This window comes from Grus americana, chromosome 16, assembly GCF_028858705.1.
Source record: "Grus americana isolate bGruAme1 chromosome 16, bGruAme1.mat, whole genome shotgun sequence".
NCBI classification, from domain to species: domain Eukaryota; kingdom Metazoa; phylum Chordata; class Aves; order Gruiformes; family Gruidae; genus Grus; species Grus americana.
Window position 1 is genome coordinate 5,016,223 of NC_072867.1, and position 21,184 is coordinate 5,037,406.

Genomic DNA, 21,184 nt, shown 5'->3' on the forward strand with positions numbered 1-21,184 from the left:
TGGACGTGGGGTTCGGCTGAGCTGTGGCGGAGGATAGGATCTCTGGACCATCAGTGAGTCAGGGTAAGGCTGCCGCAGCAAATATCTGCTGTGCGTGTGCATCTCTGACCTCGCCTCCGCTGCGGTGGCACACAAAGGAACGATGCAGCTGTACACCGGGTCTGAACCAAGCACGGCGCTGAGCCCGGGATCGGCGGGTGGATGTACCCAAAGAGGGCAGTGCCGTGCCACGATCCTCCCCGGCCGTCCTCGCCTCCCAGAAAGTGGTTTCCCCAGCCCTGGCTGAGCTGTCTGGGAGCAGGGCGCTCTCCTCTGCAGAGCTCGATGGAAACGCCGAACCTCAAGGATTTCTTGAAGGAAAATTATCTTGGCTCATGATAAGGCAATTTTTATTTTTTTTTCTCCTAAGTTGTAGCAATTACTTTAAAAAAGAAACCCTTACCACTAGCTGTCACTAAAATGTTCTGCCCTCTGACAACCTGCTCTTCTCACTAGCCTAGGCAAAAGCACGCATCTGCCCAACGCTAAATCAGATGTGCTTTTCTTCCTGGTTACGTTTCTTTCTCACCTTGCTGCCTTGACTCCTCATCTGCAACGAAGGCTGCAGGCTCGTCCCTCTCCCAGAGGGCCCACTGGAGCTGTGCTGGTCCCCACGTGTGTCCCCAGCAGTTTCCCCTTTGCATCCGCCCTAGGGTGGCTTCTGCAGGGAAACGCTTCTGGTTTAAATCTTGCTTGTCTAGGGAGAAAACTGGGGAGAAATAGCTCTTTATCGGTCTGCAGGCTGCTGTGAGAAAGGGGGCCAGACCCTGTTGCTCCTCGGGGAGGGTCACGTAGGCAGCCCAGGCTGCTGGGAGCTGTGTGTTAATGCAGCCCGCCAGCCCTTCTGCGCTGGGAGCGGGGGGCTTGGCTGGCTGGCTGCACTGCCTTCCCCCGCGGATCCCCTCCGGGCAGGGCAACCAGCCTTCCACCGCAGCAAAAAGGCAGCTCCCGGAGACGCGGGGCCCCGGGGAACCTGGCTGCCCCGCTGCTGGGGGGATGCTGGCACAACCCTGGCCCCATAGACAGGGCTGGTGCGGCCGTGTGTCTGTCTCTAGATCGTGCCTGTGATTTTGGGGAGGTGAGTGAGCAGGGAGTGATGGAGAAAAGCCAGCTGCCCCCCCCGCCGCCTCGGGATCCGTGTGTGGTTTGCTCCAGAGAGCAGGATCTGGCCCCACGCCTGCTGATGGCTTGGAAAGCCCGTTCTGCAGGGAGCTGTCAGGGGAGGGAGCGGGCGTTCCTAGGCTGCTGCTCTGCTCCGTAGGAGGAAAGACTTCAAACAGGAATTAGCTACCATTGCCATTTCCAGAGAAACAGCCCTTGGCGTGCCGGACAATGGGCTGCAGGAGGCAAACAGGTTAAAAGCTCTAATTCTGGTAAGATATATTTAGGTGGGCTTTTTTTTTCCTTTCAAAGGAAGGTAGGTTAAAAAGGCCCTGACTCCTTTAAATAGACTTTTCTTTCCTTAACCAGCTAGGAGTTCCATTTGGAGCACTGGCTGTTCCTTTCCACCCAGCCAGGATGGCTGTCGCGGTGCTCGTGACGCATGCCGACCACAGCGGCACCTGGGGTATCTGGAAACCTGCCCTCACGTCAGCAGCAGAGGGGCTCCAATCAAAGGGTCTGTTTTCCCTCGATAGCTATCAAAACGAAGAAGTTATCTGCCACTGCTTGCCCGTTATATTATTTATTCTATTAGCTGAAGCATAGCAGCGTAAAAGATAATTTAGTCGGGGTTAATGCAGCACGATGCAGAACTCATTACCAAGCCAGAACTGTGTTCTCCTGCCACCCCGTGCCTGCTGCCATCCCTCGATGCCTGAACGTCCCCGGTTCCCTCTTACGGCACGGGCTGGGGCATCGGGGCAGCTGTGGACCCGCAGAGGGGAACTGATTTCAATAAGCCACGGCTGACAGCAGCTATCGGCTGTGCCTGTGTGGGACTGAGCGCGGAGCTCATTTCCCAGCACCTACCGCCAAGGTTGCCTCCGCCGTGGCCTCCTGTTGCCTCGGGTGGCTTTCGGCACCGATGCGAGTGAGCGCTGCCGATGCTGCCATCCTGGAGGCGATGCTATCGCCTAGCGTGGGAAGGCAGGAGCATCTCTCCCCCACCGCTTCCCTATCAGCGCAGTGCTACCAAGGCAAAAAGCCGTCTGCCCCAGGAGGTTGGGTTCCGCGGTCGGTGGTGTTTGCTAACCCGAGAAGAGAAACCACCGCTATAGGAAGGCAGGCAGAGGGACGTGCCGTGAGAGATACAACCTCGTCCTCTGAGTTCGCTGAAATACGGATCTCCTGTATATTGCTTTCCTGTTTACCAGGAGACCAGACCCGCAGCCCTTCACGTGATACCAGATCTCCCGACGTGCCCTTCTCGCTGCTGCTGAAGAGAGGCTTAACGCGGGGTGATGGTCCTGTGCTGCTCCTGCCTGGGTGTCTCCTCTTCCTCGTAAGGTCAGTGTTGCCAGCTGGGGTCTTGCTTTCGGGAGGAGCCTCTAGTGCCGGCTTCACGCTGATCTTGCTAAGTGCTTTGACTCCTGAGGCCGTTTCCATGATATAGCTAGTTCAAGGAGCCTTTTACAGAGCATGGTCATTTATTATGAGCCAGCATTTGCAGACTAGCTCCACGCAATTAGCTGGGTCACTGGCACTTGCCTTGGGACCTGTTTGGGGAACCCCAGACCTGCTGGGGGCTGACATACCTGCAGCTCGATGTCCTACTCAACTGGTTGTGGTGACAGCCTGACCCGGCCCACCATGGAGTAGCCCTGGCCTCTTCCCATGGTTTCATCTAAATTCTGCTGCCTTTCATTGCCAAAACCGGTGTAGGTGAGCTAACGATCTGAGTGCAGATCAGAGAGTGCATCCCCTTTACCTTGTCATGTCCTGGTGATATTAAGTCCACGAGTATCATGTTCTGGATGTTTATAAATTATAAGGGAAAAAGATTTCATCCTTAATCCCCTGAACTTTTTTCATTCCTTCATTGTGTTCGTTAATACGTTGTTTAAGCTATATGTCAGCTCTTGTTCTTGCTCAGTACAGATGAGGCTGGCTTGTCAGCGCTTTCACCTCCTTCCTTTTCCCATCATCTTCTGAGAGCTTGGGTAGAGCTGCTACACGTTACTTCTGCAGCAGCACTGTGATGAGCTCTGTCAACACAGACTGACCAATGCAGCCGTTCCGTGAGTACGTTGTTCTTGACAAGCGTTGTTTGCCCTGGATAAGTCAGGTAGCATATCTTCGTTTGCAGGTAATAGGCAGTAACGTCCTCCTTCCACCTCATCCGATGGTTTCCAAGTTTCTGTTTCACCCAAAGAGGCTTCCTTGCCTCCACAGTGATGGGATGCAGCGATACCTGAGCTAACTCTGAGCGAAGAATTGTGGAGTCCAGAAGCATCAGGGCTGCTTTAAATTGAGGCTCTTGCCCTCTGTAGTCATCATCCCATCTTGAGAAGCACAAATATTATCTCAGGCTGCAGGACTTCTTCCCGAGGTGGGATGGTCAACATTGACCTTGCTGTCTAGGTGTTGTCCTGGCAGCGTAGGGGCTGTCAGCCTCAGTGGGGAACACAGAGGCACGAACCGCTGCTAGAAGCCAGCTGGTAACACACGTTTCTGTCTGGTTTGATGCGTTATACTTTGAGATCTGTGTTTGCCCCCTGTGGGGGATGCTTCCTTGCCCCGCTGGAGCCGGGGCTGGGCTGGGCGGGCTGTGAATCCCAGCGTGGTGTGCAGGGGAGCGTGCTGCTCCCATGGTGGAGTTTACAGAGGGTGAGAGGAGCTGACAGAAGCTTTTTCGCATCCGTTGCTTTGGTGTATCTGGGCCTGCCTCCCCACGCCTACTCATTTTCCCTCAGTATTGCTGCTCCCCGTTAACCTTAGCAGCTGTGTCTGCCCCCCGTCCCTGAAGCGATGTGCAGCTCCGAGCTCCCCTGCGTGGATCTCACGGTCCTTCCACTGACGTTCGTGTCTGCTCCCTGCTGCAGCGCTTGGCCTGTTCTCCCATCTTTGGTGCTCCAGGTCCTCTCCCCGTTGTCCCTTCGCCTGCGCAGCCTTCTTCCCAAACGCTGCTGGAAAGCTTCCCTTTCGGAGCAGAGCCCACCCATGGGTGACGCGCTGTCACGCTCTGCCCACGCGCCTGGCTGCGGGGGCTGGATTTGTTTGCTCCCCTTCCCCCCGAGTAGCGGGCAGGGCAGAGCTCGCTGCCTGCAGGCAGAGACACGTCCTTCCCCACCCTGCCGGCGAGGATGAGGAGGCTCCGTTTGTTCCTGTGGCTGGGTGGGAGGTGGCACCGAGGTCCCTGTTCCCCCGTGACTCAGGCGAAGGCTGCTCAGTGCCGTGAGCTGGCAGGCTCTTCCCAGGCTTTTTGGTGGGGGCATGGAGGCTGCATCCTCTTTTGCCTCCCAGGAGGGCTTGGAGCAGGCTCCTGCACACCCGCCCTCCCTTTTGACGGGCGGGGAGAATTTATTGCTATTATCCCTGTGGCTTGCGTGAAGCTTAATCTGACCAGAAGAGTGCTATAACCACTTGGGATGTTGTTTGCGCCTGTCCCTGCCCCACGAGCCTTGGGGAAGCTCTAGTTGCCCTCCGAAACCCCTTCGCCAAATCGCTGCGCGCTCAAAGCAAGCTCTGCCCTGGCAGAAAGGAGCCTGCGGCACCTCTCGGCTGTGACTGGCACGAAGGGTGTTAGTGGGCAGGTATCCCTCCCTCTGCTGCTGCCGGCCTCGTGCTCGTTCCCGAGAGGAGTGAGCTGCACGTGATGGCTTCCGAGATAAATCGGGCTCCCTGGGCAGGAGGAAAGGAGCTGGAAGTCTGAGCTTCACCCGTGTGCAAGTCGTTCCGGTCTTTGCCGGGGCGAGACCTGGCTCCATGCAGCTGCTTATCAGCTGCCTGTGGTGCCCGCTTCCCCCTGCCGCGGCTGGAACAGAGAGGAGATGCTGGCTGTCCAAGAGCTGTCCCTGTCCCCCGTGTCCCCAGATGAATGTGGGAGCAGGGGGTTTAAACCCTGGTTCCGCAGCTTCTGGCTCCCCCTGCGCTCCCAGGACCATGGGCAGCAGGGACGGGCTCTGCCACCTGCGTTAGTCGAACTGGATCGAGCTGCCGCGGGTTTATCCATCAGCAGTAACGCTGGCCAGGCCCGGGGGGACAGCGCGACTGGGGGTCCCTAAGGCCCTTGGAGAGAGGCACTTCTGTGAGCCGGGTTAAAGCCGGCGGCCAGGCGTCTGCTCTTTCAGGAGCTCCCGCGGGCTGCGTGCCCTTCGGCACACGAGGCTGAATCCCGTCCCTTGCCCTTCACGAAGTCTCTCTGGTCCCCGCAGCTACACCCTGCGGCAGCATCCTGCCCCGCTGCTGTAACGGCCCAGCCTCCCCACGCACCAGGACCTCCCTTATCGCTTTGGCAGAGCCATCTCCACCCCTTGTCGGGCTGCCACGGCTGCGCATCCTCCCGCGGCTGCGCATCCTCCCGCCTGCATCCTCTGGCCGCTCTGCCAGGGCCTCGGCTGCGTGGGGAGCAGCCTCCCCTCGCTCCCTGCCCGTCCTGCCTCGCAGGAGAGCCCAGCCTGACCGCCCTGCTCATTCCATTTGTTTTGGTTCATGTTACAGTCGAGGATGAAGTCGCAGATATTTCTGCGCAGCGATAGGATCTCGCCAGCCAGCTCTCCTTTAATAAGATCCCAGGCGTTTGAGGTGGCCGATTACCTTATCTCCCCTCTGCAGATGGACGCTACCCCCCTCGCTCACCAGCTGGGAGGAAGCAGCCGAAACGCTGCTCCCCAACCCAGTCCCTAGTAAATGCTACAAGCCCTTCTCTAGCTCATCAGTAAAAAGGGAGGTTGGATGCTGAAGCGAGACATGAACATCATACCACCCACACTTCTGCAGCTCTCGGGGCCTCCTGAAAGCTGTCTGATGCAAAGGGCAACGTCCCCAGCCAGAAAAGTGAGTGCCAGAGCACGTGGCCTGGCCTGAGTGGCTGCTGCAAGCAGAAAATGTGGAAAGTGGAAGGGGAACCTGGAAATCAACAGTGCTTCATCCAGTATGGAGCCTGGAAAGCGCAGAAATTGTGAAGGGAAGTGAAAAGATGTGATGAAAAACTTGGGAGGAATTTCTAGCAGTGAGGTGGAGGAACTGATTTGTAACATATGAAAAGAAAGGGGAAGCCTGGAGAAGAGAAGGCTCCGGGGAGACCTTATAGCACCTTCCAGTACCTAAAGGGCTCCAGGAAAGCTGGAGAGGGGCTGGTGCCAAGGGCAGGGAGTGACAGGCCAAGGGGAATGGCCTGAAGCTGCAGGAGGGGAGATGGAGATGGGATCTGAGGCAGAAATCCTTCCCTGTGAGGGTGCTGAGGCCCTGGCGCAGGTTGCCCAGAGAAGCTGTGGCTGCCCCTGGCTCCCTGGCAGTGGTCAAGGCCAGGTTGGATGGGGCTTTGGGCAAGCTGGGCTAGTGGAGGGTGTCCCTGCCCATGGCAGGGGTGGGACTAGATGGGCTTTAAGGTTCCTTCCCACCCAAACCGTTCTAGGATTCTATGAAAAGAAAAAGGCTCTTAGCAATGCTACTGGAAAGACAGAGCATGCGTCGTCGTTATCTGTGGAGAAGGGATGATGCCTTCAGCCCGTGTGATGGTGAACGTGCGTAAATCTGTCTCCATCCCTGCCGTAGCTGAGGGTCCATCGGTCACGTCTGGGAAGCGTGGGGCTGGCAGGTTCCCCCAGCTCCTGCCCGGGGCTAGAGAGGAGCGAGGAGCCGCTCTCTGGATCACGCGCTGCTTCGGCGTGAACCCTGAGCGATGCGGGAGGTGAGCTGCTCTCCAGGCTGGGCTTTTCTGGGAAATGGTCGATGAAGGCTTTGTGGGAGGTTGTATAATGATTGACCTTACAGGAACGGGTCTTATTGAAGCACAGAGCCAGCTTAGCTTGCAGCCGGGTCAAACTGTACTGCAAAAGATGATATTGTTGCTGTTTAGAAATTCCTACTTCTCTTTGGTCAGAAAGTCTTCGACTGCCTCGGTGCACCCTGGTACAGGAACAAGCCTGGGTCACAGCTCTGTGTTTCCCCACGGGGTATCTCCTCTCCCTCGGCCAGGCTGAGCTGCCGTACCAGCACCTGCCTGGCTTGCAAAGCCGTTCTGGGTTTGACCGATGATGTTTAGCCAGTGCCACCACATCTCTGAACCGGAGGAGCCCCTTGCCCACCGCAGCCTGCCAGGCTGCCCGCAGCTCCGGGGCTTTTGGAGATCCCTTAGAGCGATACAGATGAACCCACACCTAATTGCTTTTAAAATTCCCTGTTGCTATGACGACTCACCAAGCATGATGCATTCAAGTGCTGTCTCTCCACTCCCAGGTCTTGCATCGCCACCAGAAAGCCATGTGTGTACCTCTGTACGTACGTGTGCTTTATTCCAGCTTTCAAAGGTGGCTTATAATCCCGGTGGAGCGTGAGCAGAATCTGTCCTGAGCTGGTGAAGAGTTTGCTTAAAAGGTCTGATAATAAGGTTAAGGAGAGGCCAACAGCCGCTCACCCTGCTGCTGAGCTCTTCAATAGCTAAATTTAGCCTCTTGAGTCATTACTGAGTCAGCAAATTGGGGGCAGGAAATCTTGATTTCTCTTTTCTTCCTTTTTTTCAACAGCTGTGCACCCAAGGCAGGCTCCAGGTTGGCTTGGTTTCCATCCTACTCCAGCATGGTACCGGCCCGCAGTGCTTGCCTCGGAGCATCCTTGAGCCTGTCCAGAAGAAGTAAGAGCTCCTTTCTCTGACACCTGCCATGACGAGCGGCCTGTCCTCAGGCAAGCAGCAGCGTTTCCCATCGCTGGTGCTCTGAAGCACGGAAAGCTCTGTTAGAGTTGTCTCTTGCTGGGTAAGCACGGGTCGAGGCTGCGGGCAGGTAGAGTGTCCCCAGAGCTGCTTGGAAACACGGCAATGACTGAAGGGCCATCCGGATGCCCTTCTCCCAGCATGGTGCACGAGAGTGCTGCAGTAGTAGCAACAGAAGAGCTCTGAAAAACTCACGTGAGTGTTAAAATAAGCAACATCAGCAGATCCAGGTTTGCTGGACCTCCAGAGCTGCTTTGTGCAACGCCCGTCCCTGTGCCATGCGTACAACCACCCAGCCCTCTCCGGAGGAGGGGCAGGCTCCGAGGTCCCCAGGAGGCTGCGATGGAGCGGGATCGGCCAGAGCTCGTCGCTGTGCCTGGTGGAGACCCTCTCCCAGGAGGGCGCAGGCCAGCAGGCTGTCCAGGCTGCTGCTCCCAGCCCCTAGAAAGTAAATCCTGGGAGCAGAGTCCCCACTGCTGGCTGATTGTGTCGGTTTGTATTAGATCCCACTGAGTGTGTTTTACATAATTTGTTTTGCAGAATGAAGTGTTTTACAAATGCAGTGTTTAATCACCTTGTAAAAGGAGATGAAAAAATATCTCCGTCCCTGGGGCTGGGAAATAGCTAAAATGGAATCCAGAAAAGAGACTGCCTGCTCGCCCCACCACGCTAGCTGGGCTGGAGAGCCCGGAAGAGCTGGCGTTTGTGCTTGCAGACAGCCCGGGGCTGGACAGAACTCAGAGGGCCAAAAAGCCCACGCTCAACACACCAGGCATGGACGTGTTCGGGTGGAGCTGAGCCCCAGCGTCCCACCCGGGAGCTGGAGCTGGCCCCAGCACGCTGTGCTTGCCCTCCCAAGGGTTGCCGGTGAGCCACGCTTCTTCCCAGCACCTGGAGGTAGATCAGTGGCTTGTCGGACAGCGAAGGGCACGGTGAGCGATGGGTGCTCCTCACCCTGTTCTGGGTGTTTGCACAGTGATGATGGAAACATCTGGGCTGGGGGGCTGCCACTCTCACTGTCGGGTTTTTTTATATCCGCAGTAAGTGAAGGATGCAAAATCAGAGTAATGGCCAAGGAGACGGCATCCACTTGAGTTCTCTTGCCCGTGGCGGGAGTGATTAATCTAGGTAAGGCATCGCAGTGGAGTGAGACCACAAGGTTACGCAGCCTGAAGGCTGTGGGCTCCAGGAGCTGAGGATGCTGCTGGACCAGCAGCCCCAAGGTGTGTTCCCCCTCCTTCTCCCTCCCTTGCCTTTGATCTGCTGCTGAGGGGGGAAAAACCGTTCCCCGTTGGGAGCCGGTTCAGCCCAGGCCGGCAGAGCAGCGGGAGCCTCGCCGTGACTAATGAGATGTTTGCCGCTCGCTGGCTGACGCGGCGGTAGGGACTCTGTGCTGCCTGGGACCTGCGCTGATAAACCGAGCCTCCCGGAGATGGAGTGGCTTCCCTCTGCTACGGGCCTGTTGTCTGCTCCCCCTTATCTAACAGGGTCTCTCCTCCGAGCGCCGCTTAAGCCTCCTCTGCGGCGTAACACATCACTGAGGTCTGATCCTGCCCACAAGCAGCGTAAAGCGAGAGCGGATCTGCCAGTGGTGTCTGCTCTGAGGTCGCAGCAGGGCAGTGGTCTACAGGAGGGTGCTGGACATCTGCATGGCAGAGGGCACGGCTGTCACGTCATCTTCACAGACAGGGTCTGAGCCTTCCACGGTGGCTCCGGCAAACGTTGGAGGAGAACCACCCTGCGCGGAGCCAGTGTGCCCCTCGTTTGGCCGTGACTGATGCCAAAGATAACGAGCAGCTTGGAAGGACGTTTTTTGTTGGTAGCTGGTGACGCCTGTTTACTAACGGCTGTTGAACGGGAAGGGGAACAAGGTCTTGGCCTCCCCGCCTGGGAGCACGACCTTCTGTCCCGCGTGTCGCCGGTGGGGTGTCTGAGTAATGACATCCCAGGGAAGACGCTGTCTGCAGTCCCGGATCTGAGAAGCCACAAAGGGTGGGCGATGTAGTGCAGACAGCGTTGAGGGGACGGGTGTCTGCCTCTCCCCCCTTATTTATTATGCCATAAAATCCAAGGTAACGTACATCAATAAATGCTGCGAAGGGTTTCACGCATGTCAGCCGTGCGTACGTGATGGACCAGACGCCCTTTCAAGACAGGGGGCTCTGCGGGCGGAGGCTGGTGTGACCGATAGCCTGCATCTGCGCTGTAACATGGAGCCGCTTCCCCGGGGCGCCCTGTCGCCGCAGGCAGTGGGGTCCCTCTCGGCAGTGGGGTGCCACCTGCGTGGGTACCTGCTGTGAGGGTTTTTGCAGGCTTTGGGCTCAGGGGGCTGTGTGAGCTCACTCGCCTGCATGTGACAATGGCCAATGCCACCCCCAAGGCAGGGTCGGATGCCCGGGGAGGCAGGGAGCACTGGGGGGCTGTTCGGAGGAGCCGAGGCTCCCGCTGGCTGACTATCCCAGGAAACGAGATGTGTGCCATCGTGCTCCGTGCGTGCCTGTTCATCTGACAGCTGCTGAGCCCCTTGGATGGTCTCAGCCGTGTGTGACAGCAGAGCTGTCACTGACGCTGACGGGACATGTTCCTGCACGGAGATGTTCCTGCGCGTCCTGTGAAACGTGCAGCCAGGCAGGAGCAGGTGACGGTGAGCATCACCGCGGAGGGACAAGCCGGCATGCACACACCCCTGGGACATGCAGGAATGAGTCCTTACGTGCGTGTGGCCCGCTCATGGGCGAAAGCTTTGGCAGACAGTGACAACTTAGATGTCAAACTTGGGTGAACCAGGAGACATAAATCCTGGTATTTGGGATTAGTGCAGGTAATTTGTTTTAAAGACGGTCAAATCCCTTTCCTGTAGGTGCTTGCTTGTCACAGGAGATGTTCCTCATCTCCAGGAGAGCTACTCCAGTTGAACAGATCCAGCCCTCTCTGGGGAGACGGTCTCTGGAGTCGCTAATCACTAGGCTTTGGGTTTGTTTTTTTTCCCTAACACTTTTGTGGGTGATAGTTTCCTCCTCCTCCCTTTTGTCTTTCTGCAACATCACAGGGTTGGGAAGGACCATCTGCTGATTTGATTAATGGCCCTTTTCTGAAAAAGCAACAGAGACAAATGTCCTCCTGAACATGGCAAAGAGAAATGGAGAAACAGGCTGGCTAATTTTCAGCTATTATTTTGGAGCCCAAACTCCTTCCCAGTATCAATTTAGCTATTATTTCAAAAACTAATTAATCTTCACTCAGGCAGCTCCAAGGGACCTGTGTTTAGATAATTAACAGCCCATGGATTATGAAAAGTCTTGCTTTTGGATCCTACCACAGTGCTTGCCTTCAAGAACACTCTTGCTATCGTCCTGCTTACCAACTCCTTTCATCAATCCATCTTTTTTTGACAATTTAAGAGCAAATAATTAGCCATGATGGATTTTTTTTGCTTGCTTTCTTGCAGGTCAGTTCCATTTTTGTGGTCCTTAAATGTTCTTCAGCCGGGCAATTTTTTGTGGTGGTTTTGCAGCTAATTACGGCCAAGCAGGGCAAATCACTGCTGTTACCAGGAGGATCTGGAGATTTGGCTTATGGAGAAGCTGGGCAATAAGGTAGGAGAAAGGAGATCCTAGAAGGATAGGTGATGGGACTTTTTCTTTTTTCTTTTCCCCTCTCCAGTCTTGCACGACGCAACGTGACCTTACCCCCCGTATTGCTGTGCCGGGGCTGGGCTGACCTCCCTCCCCAGGATGTCTCATCCCGGCCGCTCGCTCGCTGCCACGGCTTTGATCCTCTTGCCGCGCTGGATGGCGAGACGTCCCCGAGCTGTCGGGGCTGTGGGAGAGCTCTGCGCAGCAAAGCGGAGGCGATGGGGTGGCATAGACCCGGAGGCAGCGGTGGAGCAGGTCTGCATCCCGTGCAGCTCCCATCCGTGCCCCACATCCTCGCTGGGCGCGGGGAAGCGAATGTGGGCTGGCGGCGCTTAGCGGAGCGATGCCGTGCTTAATGAATTCCAACGGCAGCCACAGATGACAGCACTCTGCTCGCCGCATCTACTGAGCGCTGCAGTTCTTCATTAAGCAACCGGGAGTTTGCTTGCTCTTCTGCTGAGGGCGAAGGAGCCGGAGCGGCGAGGAGCTCGGCCTTTCAACTCTTTTTGTCAATGATATGATTTGGAGGTTTTCTCTTCTTCATCTTAACTTGGGACCAAACTCCACTTGGTCTGAGGTTGGCTCTACCTGGCTGAGGGCTTAGGAGAGCACCAAGGACGTAGTGTGGCTTGGGCTGGGGACCCTGCCACAGGGAGGGGGAAACCTGGAAGCCAAGCTGCTCTGTCTCCTAAGGTTGTTCTGGTTAGATCTGGCCGAGTCTGCGGCACACCCATTGCTCTGGGTAAGCAGCGCTGCAGAGGCAGCTCCTGAGCACCCTGAAGGAAACGATGAAACGTTCCCTCTGCTTGAACGACCGAGAGGGAAAAGGTGCGCAGGAAGGAGATGCCGGTAATTCCCTGCGATGTTAAATGGGAAGCGGGGAGCCGACTAACTGGTGCCAGTGCGGGCAGTACGAGGGTGGAATGGACTCGGGGGCAGAGGACAGAGACAGGAGATCAATCCTTGCAATCCTTCCCATCCTTGCAAGTTGAGCAAACGCTTTGGGGGCACTGGAGGACACACTCCAACTCAGGAAGCTTTTCCATCAGATGTACCTGGGGTTTTAGCTCCTTCAGCATTAGTGATTTCTTAAATATAGATTTGACTTGCAAGTTTGCGAATGTATAAAGCAGCTGACGTTTCCCTCTCCTACCAGGACTTTGAGCTGTGTTTCCTGGGATCCCGAGCTATTGATGGACCATTCTTCATACCCAGCTCACCTTGTGAAACCTCATGCCGTGCCCATGCCAGCACGGGGAGATTTCCAACCAAACCTCCCCATCTTCAGGTCAGTTCATTGAAGGAAGCAAAGAGGATTTTAGACCCCCCCATCCCGTGGTGCCTGTGAGGGGGTGGGAGATGGACGTGGCTGTGGCCACCCATGTTTGGGCTCTGCAGAGCCGATGGATGTCTGGAAGAGTCCTGCAAGCCTGAGTTGGCAGGAGAGAGGACCTGTGGTCACTCATCGCTAGCACCATTGCTGTGACTAAGTCCTGGCTTGGTTAGGCTTTAGTGCAAGTTTTGCCCTCTGAAGCAGGGTTTATAGGTGTGTCCTCTTTTCCCACGCTGCCTGGCAGGGTTTGCCCACCCATGTATGTCCGGCGGGGTGGGATGCAGGGGGAGACGGGAAACCTCCCCCCAGAGCAAAGCCCCACACACCCACCCCATGCCCAGGAGGGGGCACGGGTGGGTCCTCAGGAATTTTGTAGTTTGTATCCATATTCCCTCAATTTTGGAGGGGAGGAAGATGAAGAGGAGAGAAAATGCTCCCTGTTATGAGGACAGGGTTTAAGAGCACCCTCCCTGGCTGGGGGCAGAGCAAGAGGCCAAACATCCCCCCCCCCAGCCCCTGAGCTCATCTCAGCGCTGGGCTGGAGTGGCACAAAGGGGTTCATCAGGTTACTCTGGCTTTAAATAGCTAGGCGTGGATTCAGGCTCAAGCAGAAAGAAATACTTCCTGATGAGCTGCTTGCTTTTTCCAACAGACGATGTTTGTGGCCAATAAATCTCTGCAGGCAGAACTCCTTGGTCTAGCTGTTTGACTCCTAATTAAATATTTACCGAGATGGCACCTCGCCCTGCCTCAAGAAATAACGTCCTTTCACCTCCGCCTCCTTTGCAATGCTGCAGTTTAAGGAGAGCCATTTAAAGACTTGGCTCCAATAAAATGGAGAAAAGCAATTCTCTCTTCACCTTTCCAATCTCTCTCCCTTTTCCCCCTCTGTGAATAAAGTTTGCCAGAGGCCCTGGAGCTCCGGCTTCTTGGAAAGCAAAGGGCTCTCGCAGGAGGGCTGGCTATCTCCCCGGCAGGTAGGACGCTATCTCCTTTCAACAGCAATCAAAGCGAACAGCCACCCGGGGAGGGAGCCGGAGCAGCACGGCGCGGCTGATGAAATGTCACCCCGTGCGTCTGCAGGCCCAGGGGGAGAGATGGAGGGGGGAGCTGGGGGGAGCGGGTCGGGCTGTGGGGTCGCCGGTCACCCAGGGGTGGCCGTTTGGGATGGGTGCATCGTTCAGAGAGTTGAAAGGGGGTTTGGTTTGTCCTGGTTTTAACTGTGTGCTACAATACATTCTTTTGGGTGGACCAAGCATCTTCAGGGGAAGGGGGGAAAACTGATCTCTGGTTTGAACTGCTCTGAATTGAAGAACCCCTGCTTGAAGCTGACGCAGGGTCCCCGTGCCAGCCAGGAGCCCGTGTCTCGTGCAGCACGGCCCGAGGGCCGCTGTGGTGAGGGACCCCGGGTCGCCCATCTCCCTCCTCCCACTGCAGCCTCCGTGCTGCCGCTGACCTTCGGGGCGAGGCTGTGCGGGATGGAGAGGGCTGGACCGCCCCGTTGCCATGGCGACCTGCCTGCATCCGCTCATTGCTGCAGCTCCTTGGGTTCCCCCCCCATCTCCCCCCCCATCTGCCCAGCCAGCACAAAGCTGGCCAGACCGTGCTCCTGCATAACCCTGGCCTGGGTGACACCACCTGCAAACCACGGGCTTTCCCCCGTCCTCCTGCCTCTCGGGGTTCCTTCACGTAGGCAGAACCCAAAATTGGTGGTTCCGGAGCCCCTGCAAGCCCCTCTCCCCACGCACGCGTGCACCCCCTGCATCTCTTTCGCAGCAAGGCTGCGAGGAGGTGACGTATCTCCCTCGCCCTGCTTCCCGTGCTGGCCTGGGTTTATCTCCTTCCAATTAAATAAGCGCAGATAGCGGGTTTAATAAGGCCCTGCCTATGAAAGATTACTAACGATTTCATTTCCAACATGTCGTGAAGTATGAGGCAGCCTGCAAAACAAAGCTGAGCGGGGACAGGCTTGGCAGCTAATTACCGTCCCCCATGTCCCCCGCGCTGCCACCGCTGCTAGCTGGGCTTCTAATTGCTCCCTGTGCCTGATTGCGTTTCGCTGGTGGTTGTGGTTCGTTCGCAGCTCTCGCCCGGCACGCTGCTGTCGCTGCTTCTCTCCGCCCCCCCCCCAAGTTTATTAATGAAAACCTTATCTGTCTGTGCAGACAATGCCAGAAATAATTAGTACTCAGCGAGGTCTGTCAGGCTCCTCTGTTCTCCCACCCCCTGCCCCAATCTCCTTCCTATTTGCAGTTTCCCGGGTGCTTGGTTAGTGCTGGGGATGGGGTTGGGGGGGGGGTTTGACCTTTCTCACTCTCTGCAGCTCTCAGCCTTCCTGGCTGCCCCAGGCTCGGGCTGTGCCGGGAAACCTTCTCCGGAGGGGATGGCGGGGAGTAAGGGTGCCAACCGCATCTGCCATCCCTGCCCAAAATCATCTGCGATTTCCTGGCTCAGGGCAAACGGGGTGCAGCCAGGTACGGTACGTGGCTTCGGTCTCGAGGGACATGGCCGGGGCTGCAGGTCCCCCCGGTCCCATCCCTGCTGTAAAGCAAGGGGCAGCCCCATGTCCACATCAGGGGCCTGTTCCAGCTCTTCTCAAGCTTCTTTTTTTTTTTTTAATTACGTTTATATTCGTCTTCTCTTGGCTTAAATCTTTCAGCCTGATAAAGGACGACAGCACTTCTCGAGTGCCTGGGACGGCATAAATAATTCCAGTGCTGAGAGAGAGATTTACAGTGATATAAATGTCAGGAGTGAGCCCAGTTTGTATTAATGGCCTTATTAGTTATGTTGCTGTAAAATACTGATACTCCAGTTGTTAAGCAGCCACGGTTTTGCTCTGCAGCATTAATTCAATAAATTGGGGCTTCTTGATATAAATCTTAAAGTCTGCTGAACCCCATTAGAAAATCCTTCATGATATGTCAGAGATCTTCAGCTGGCTTTGACTGAGATAGACCTGGGAATAAAAAATTTTGCACCTGTTTGGGGTGCAAATATGGGGCAAAGACGGGGAGTGGAGCACCTCCGTGGCTGGGCTGCAGCTGCAGCATCCCCCCGTGGGATGGGGATGCTGCGGGACATGGTGGGCCTTGCATGAGCACCCTGGCCACAGCAGCTCTGCTCCTGCCCAGAGCCACCCCGGCCCTTGGAGGTCTCCTGGCCATGCAGGGACTTGGGGTGGGCTGGGGTTTTCCAACCACCAGCTATGGAAACTGCATCTCAAGCTGCATCCCAGAGGGCAGGTCTGGACATCTCCCATGAGCCGCAGGTTGACTTGGGTCCATCCCCAAGCTCCAGCTCACCAAGGCGTTGAAAGCGGGTCCCCAGCGGGGAGGGAAAGGGAGAGAAGGCCGGTGCTTGGCTGGGGCCGGGAGGGTGAAACTGTGGCTAGAGGGAGAAGATGCCCATAGCGCTGCTCTCATCCCTCACTGTGCCCTCCCCTGCAGTGTCCTGGTCACCGCCTTTGCTTCGCTGCTGTCACCTCCTTCAGCGCGTTAGTCCAGAGGCGAGCTGACAGGTGGGGCGTCTCTCCTTGTCTGACCCATGGCCCTGAGGTGTCCATCCTTTCCCCCATCCCGCCGGGCTGCCATCCTCCTCCCAGCCCCGTGCTGCTGTAAGAGGTTCCAGCGCTGTCCCCATCACATCTGTCCCTTTGCCTTGTGCTGGAGCTGCTGCTCCTGCCACGGCTCTTTTGCAACTCTGCAAACTTTCCACCAGCGATCTGCCAAGTGCACAGGGAGGAAGGGCGGGGGGAAAGGACCACGATAATTGAAAATAAATGATGCATTATATGAAATAAATGTTCTGGTGCAGCCAGCTTGCTGCAGCTGATTATTTATTTATTTTTTCTTCCTAGCATTTGGAGGTGTCTGGGAAAACAGGGGTTGGAAGTAAAGGAACGGCACCTCCGGGCTGGTGGAGCTGCGAGGCTTTCACCCATGGCTTGGGGAGCACCCTGCATCCTGCAGCAACGGCCCCTGGAGCGGGACATCGGCACCAGATGGGAGGCCAGAGCAAGAAGGGCAGCCGTTCTGGGCTGCGCTGGAGGTCCATGGGCTCAGCGCCCAGCCATGATGTGTACGAACAGCATAAGGGCATCACAGGGAACCTCCAGAGCCTCCTCTCTGCTTGCCACCATTTGCATTTGAGGATATCCCAGTTCTTACACCGTGTCCCTATATTTAGAGCCTCCTCCAGGATCCTGGGATCCTGCCGGCCTGTCAGCTCTGTGCCACCTGTAACCTGTCCTCTACGGGGTCAGCCACGTGTTGCCTTGGTGGGCACTTGGGTTGGCCAACAGCGACCAGAGCTCTGCTGCTCCCATCTAAGCACACGCGTGTTAACACATGTAAAGTGAACGGACCCTCTGTCTGAGGTGGGTTTTGTTTGAAATGTTCCTCTGGTGAGGATTAACTCCTGACACGGCTGTTTGTTATGGGAAGAGCCTGCGTTTTCCAGGGAGATGTTGCGTTTAACTGGGAACATGAAGCTTTCTCCAGCCTTGGATCCCCCACATCACTGATTGACCATGTCGAGGTTCTTATGCCTTGATAAGACTTATCCTGGATTATTATTTAGCTACTAATTAAGCTTGAGAGTGATGTAAAGGCCTTAAACTGCTGTTTGAAGATTGAGTGGATGATTTCTGCTCTTGTCAAAGAAGGAAGGATTTGGAGGTAAGATCCCAGCTCTGAATGACATTACGTTGCTCTCCCTGCGCAGGTACGATCTGCTCTTCCGCTCTGCCAGCGCCTGTGGGACCCCCGCGGGACAAATCCCCTCAGAAATCAGGAGCGAAACAGTGCTTGGGAGGGATGCCAACTGAGATGGCGTCCGGTTGGGGACTGGATGCTCCCTGTCTGAACAGCCGGACGCCAACGGGAGTCTCCCCGCAGGGTCTGTGAGGTTTGGAGTTAACAGCCCAGCCCTTTTCTTCTCCCACAGGCGCTTTCCCCTAATATATCTTGTTCACTTACAGACTCATCGCAGCGCTGAGCGACAGCTCAGACATCGCATTAATCGCCGCTGACGATGGCTGCGCGGTGTCTGGCGGAGCTGTGACGCCAAGGTCCTGACTGCTGGCGCTTCCCCAGCCGGGGATATTTTGCAGACGAGCGGTGCTGCTCCCCAAAAACTCCAGCCAAAAACGGGGAAGAAACTGCGTTCCCCTTGGGGTCGAACCCCATGGAAAATGCTTTTTCTCCATGCCAGCCTCTTGCTCCTGCCCGCAGGGCACGCGGGGATTATGGTTAGCCCTTGTGAACCTGCATCTTTTTAAAATACACTCTTTCCTTCTCCGTGCTCGCCAGGATCAAGGGCGGCTCCGTGGAGGGCTGGTGGGTTTGGCTGCTGCTGCTGCTGCATTGATTTGGCAAAGGCTGGGGATGAAAGCCCCGTGGCCTCCAGCTGAGACTAGAGGTTTTTAGGCTTGAGCTTTCCCAAATTCTGTCCGTCACGAAGCGAACAAACACCACCGGCCAGGAGCAGCTTGAAGCTGGAGACAGCTGGCACAGGGGTTGAGCATCGATCGCTGGCTGCTGGGCGAGACCTGACCAAAACCCCGCTGGGGTCAGGAGGCAACTCCATCCCTCCCGGCTTCCGAACATCGGGCTGGGAAGAAAAGCCAGCCTGCTTCGAAAGCAATCGTTTGACATGGTGCCCCCGCCAGTAACAACCCCGAGCAGAAACCCTGGTGGACCTCAGCGCATTTTGGTTTTAATCTGCCGTGGGTTTGTAGTGCTCTGAAGACGGCATCGTCCTTCGCTGCCTGGGGAGGTGAGGAAGAGGAGGGGAGGTTAAACTCCTGTCCCTCACCCTCCGCTGCTCCCCTCGCCACTGCCTTGTCTCTCCAGAAGCTGTATTCGAGTACAATTCACTTTGTTATTAATTTCTTTTACACCGAGGCTTTTAAAGTGCCTGGGAACGGGGGCTCGTGTCACAGAGACACTTTACAGCCCGGCAGCTGTAATGCTGAAGTGCTGTTTAAATAGCCGGCTCATCTAAGAGTAACAGGCGAAGGGCTGAGAGCTTGCCAGAGCAGCGAAGTGGTGTGTGCCCGTTTGAACAGGCTCTATGGAAATGATTCTGGAGAGCAGGGCTTCTTCCCCAGCGGCTGCCCCGGCACCATCGGGGATGGGATCACATCGCCCTTGCACCCCCTTGGAGCTCTGCTGCCCTGGGTGCACCCCGGGGGTGGGCCAGCTCGCCGACACGGGCAGATCGCAGCTGGGTGGCCATGGCCCATGGGTGTCCTGTCCCCAGGTGACCTGTCTTAATGAGACTAGGTTCCTCAATGGCCCTGCCCGCTGGAGGAGCAGTCTGCACCCCTGCGGTGGTCCGTCCTTGGCCGCGTGGGTCCCCCATGCCTGCATTCCTCAGGGGAGCCCCCCCCAGTGTGTTGGAGCTGCAAGGCCACGTCCCGAGCTGGAGAAAGGCCAGCGAAGGGGCCAGCAGGCTGGGCAGCCCTTGGGTGGGGATGCTGAGGGTACCCCGAGGTGCCACCGTCACCCCCCAGCCTGTCCTGCCGTGCCCCGTGGTGGCTCTGGGGAAACGGGTGTGCTGGGACCCCTGACATGGGTCTTATTTGCCTCTGATCTGGCAGCTAAATTATATTCTTCCTAAATGTAATAAATGAGAGGTTTAATGAAACCCAGCCAGCCAGCACTGATGGAATCTTGGTGGCGGAGGAAAATATTGCATTTGTGTTTGTTTATCTCCCCCCACACTCCCTTGGAGGTGTCCCGGCTCTCATGGGGGCTCCTCATGCTCGGTGGCACCGGAGGGCACAGGCTTTGCCCTGCTGTTAACCAACCCACCGCGCCTCCCGCTACGCCTCCCCTCAGCCCCTTTCTTTCCAGGAAGGGGATCTCACTTGGTACCCCCATCCCAGGAGCTGGTGTTGGGTTCAAGCCCTCGGTGGTGGGGAGGCTGAACATCTCCCCAGGCTGGAAAGAGCGAGTGTGAGCGGGGATAAAGCCACCGGGCTTCACAGGCTCTGAACTAGGGGCAAAGCACCCCCGGACATCCAGCCGGTCGATGCAGCTGGGAACGAGGGGGGACTCCGTGTGCATCAGAGCCCTCGAAACCCACCGGATCCCGGCGCGGAGCCAGCTGCTCCCGGAGACGCAGCTCCGCTGCCGCCTTTCTCCAGATGGCTTTTCTCAATCAAGGCTCTGCCAGAAATAGCTTGCGTACGCCGAGCAGCCGGCTCTGCAAATAGCTCACCTCCCGAAACGGAGGAAGCAGCGCAGTCGGAGCATCGTCCCCTGCGTCCCTTCCACGCTCCTGCGTGCCTTGGCGCTGGCTCCAACGTGCAGAAATCCTCCGCTTCCCCCGGGACGCCTCTGCCGCTTGGGAAGCGGGGATGTGCCGGGGTCCTCTGTCCAGGCAGTCGTATCCCAGATCGGGGGATCCCCGGCTTTGCCGCAGGAGCTGACTGGTGACTCGCTCGGCCTCGTGTGTCCCACGTCCCCGCAGGGAAGGATGGCTGGTGGCTTCCAGGAGCAGGGCAGGCGGCCCAGGGGACACGGCACACGGCCCTGCTGCTGCGGTGGCCGGGCACCATCGTCCCCAGCTGCAGCACTTGTGCCTCGTGTCCCTTCTTATATGAGTGTTATGCCAACGTAAAGGCAGGGAATGCAAATTTTTTTATGTAGGTTTAACTGACTTATTAATAGTCTGTAATGCCAGTAATAGCTCATCTATAAATCTGTTCTTAAGAATTTATAAGGCAAATATTCCAGCGCTGTATTAAAGACACAACTCATAAATGCCCGTAAGCACCAGCCCGGCGGCTCCGGCAGCAGGAGATGGTTATCCCGGGAGAGGCATCAAGCTCACCCCAGCGGCTTCCACCTGGAGCCTCAAAAATCTTTGGGAAGCAAGTTATTTTAGGGACTGTCCCCTCCAGCCAGGAGGTGCCTGTGGCCTCCGGCTCCGTGCTGCGCGGGCACCGAGCCCAGGGCGGGTGTCAGCACCATCCGGATGCCAAAGTGCTGCTCCCATCCCTGCGGGCTCCAGGTCCCCCCCCAGCACCCTCCCCAGGGACGCCCGCAATCTGCCGTCGCCTCGTCCCCAGCCCAGGGTGACGGTATTTACTGCTGAAGTGCGCCGAGTGTAATTGCTAATCATCAGATACAGGCAATCAACTCATCCCCCCGCCGCCTCGGAGAGGGGCCGCCTTTCCCTGCTGAAGGTGACTCCTGCAGGAATTCAGATTTAAAAATAAAGGTGATAATCATCAGAAGTTCATTAAATTAGCATCAGGCTCATTTGCGGGTGGCGGGGGGATGAGGCAGAAGGTGTCTCTGCCCACCTCCCCTGCCCTCGGTCCCGGGGGTCCGTAGGAGATGCCTCCAGCGG

General features: G+C 56.7%; 2 long non-coding RNA genes across 2 annotated transcripts in view; both read left to right on the plus strand.

Moving 5' to 3' along the window:
• LOC129213696 (uncharacterized) overlaps nt 1-9,948 on the plus strand; it is a 32,259-nt gene extending 22,311 nt beyond the window's left edge. Inside the window, exons 4-6 of the long non-coding RNA XR_008579499.1 lie at nt 2,355-2,487; nt 7,668-8,784; nt 8,894-9,948. This is a non-coding gene — a long non-coding RNA (uncharacterized LOC129213696). The remainder of the gene's footprint in view (nt 1-2,354; nt 2,488-7,667; nt 8,785-8,893) is intronic.
• A 332-nt stretch (nt 9,949-10,280) lies between these two features.
• LOC129213697 (uncharacterized) lies at nt 10,281-19,425 on the plus strand. The gene is made up of 3 exons (XR_008579500.1): nt 10,281-12,775; nt 16,680-17,499; nt 17,802-19,425. It is a non-coding gene; the product is annotated as an uncharacterized LOC129213697 (long non-coding RNA).
• Nucleotides 19,426-21,184: the final 1,759 nt, after the last annotated feature.